This window comes from Vicugna pacos, chromosome 13 (assembly GCF_048564905.1).
Source record: "Vicugna pacos chromosome 13, VicPac4, whole genome shotgun sequence".
Lineage (NCBI taxonomy): Eukaryota > Metazoa > Chordata > Mammalia > Artiodactyla > Camelidae > Vicugna > Vicugna pacos.
The window spans coordinates 22,346,814-22,348,494 of NC_132999.1; the positions used below are offsets into that span (position 1 = coordinate 22,346,814).

Sequence of the window (1,681 nt, forward strand, 5' to 3'; positions counted from 1 at the left end):
TTTACAATAGCCAAGACCTGGAAGCAACCTAAATGTCATCGACAGATGATTGGCTAAAGAAGTTGAGGTTTATATTTACAATAGAATACTACTCAGCCATAAAAAAGAATAAAATCATGCCATTTGCAGCAACATCAATAGATCTGGAGATCATCATTCTAAGTGAAGTAAGCCAAAAAGAGAAAGAAAAATACCATATGATAGCACTCATATGTGGAATTTAAGAAAAGAAAAAAGAAGACACTAATGAACTCATCTACAAAACAGAAATAGACTCACAGACATACTAAACAGTCTTACAGTTATCAGGGGGAAAGCAGGTGGGAAGGGATAAATTGGGAGTTCGAGATTTGTAAATATTAACTACTACATACATAAATAGATAAAAAAACAATTTTCTTTTGACTAGTACAGGGAACAATATTCAATGTCTTACAGCAATCTATAATGAAAAGAATATAAAACCAAGTATATGTAGGCATATATATGACTGAAACATTATGCTGTAGACCAGAAATGGACACATTATAACTGACTATACTTCAATTAAAAAAAAAAAGAGAAGGTGTACAAAAGAAAAACATTTCTTGACCTCTGAATACCCAATTTACAAAGGTCAGATATCCATGGAAGTTTGGCCCATGCTGGGCAGGGAGCTGGGCCCTGGAAAGGGAGAAAGAATTTCAACTGTTCCTCCATCTTGTCTTCTTACTGTGGAGGCTGTGGTGGAGGAATTAGGGCAGAGGATTTGGAGTCAGGTGAAGAGAATTGTTCTTGAGAACCCTCCATCTTCACCAGCAATGCATCATGGTCATGTATTTCTGAGCCTGGAATTTGAGAATCAGAGCTGGATTTGAAATCTGGCTCCACCTTTTAAAAATTATCTGTAAATAATTGTGTTTCCCTGAGCAAATGGTCTAACCTCTGTAGGTTTCAGTTTCTTCATCTATAAAATGGAAGATAAATATATTTATCTTGAAGAGTCATAGCCAGGATTAAATGAGTTAACATATATAGCGTGTTACCAAAAAGAGCTGACACTTACTGAGTTCTTGCTACGTATCTGGAACTGTTTTATGTATAATTTATTTAATCACAAACAACAATAAGAATACTGCTTAAAGTCCCATTGTATAGATGTGGAAACTGAGGCACAGAATAAAGGAAGTAACTTGTCCAATGTTCAGCGCTAAGCAGTGTTGGGAGACAGATAATCTGATTCTACTGTCTATGCTATTAAATATTAAGCTAGACTGCCTTCTCAGTCTCACACAAAGACTTCTCTTCACACAAAGACTGAATTCCCACTCTTACATGGCTTTCAAAATAGTTGTTACCAGGAGAGAGGGGGAGAGGAGATGTATTTCTGCTGTTTCTGAGATGTGTAGGATCTTGCCTTAGTACTTCGATGTAGCACTGTTCTGCATCACCATCATGGCTTGACTTGGCTTTTCAAGGTCCTACTGAGAATCCGACTCTTGTTCACAGTATTGTTGCTATGGGAACCCGCATTCGACATTCCAGAGGACAGATTCTCACAAGGATATTTTTCACTAGTGCTTACAGGGGTAGTATGGTAGTAATTTTCCTCACTTTTAGTGAACACCAATATGCTTAACATCTCTCTCTTTTTTTTTTCTTGAAATGTTTAGCATGAGATAGAGAGGCACATTGGAAAACT

At 36.8% G+C, this 1,681-nt stretch overlaps 1 long non-coding RNA gene across 1 annotated transcript; it reads right to left on the reverse strand.

The window, feature by feature from the left end:
* Window positions 1–568: 568 nt before the first annotated feature.
* Window positions 569–1,455, reverse strand: LOC140700895 (uncharacterized). Its single transcript, XR_012079636.1, has 2 exons — window positions 1,315–1,455; window positions 569–827 (listed from the first exon to the last, which is right to left on the reverse strand). It is a non-coding gene; the product is annotated as an uncharacterized lncRNA (long non-coding RNA).
* Between the last annotated feature and the right edge of the window lie 226 nt (window positions 1,456–1,681).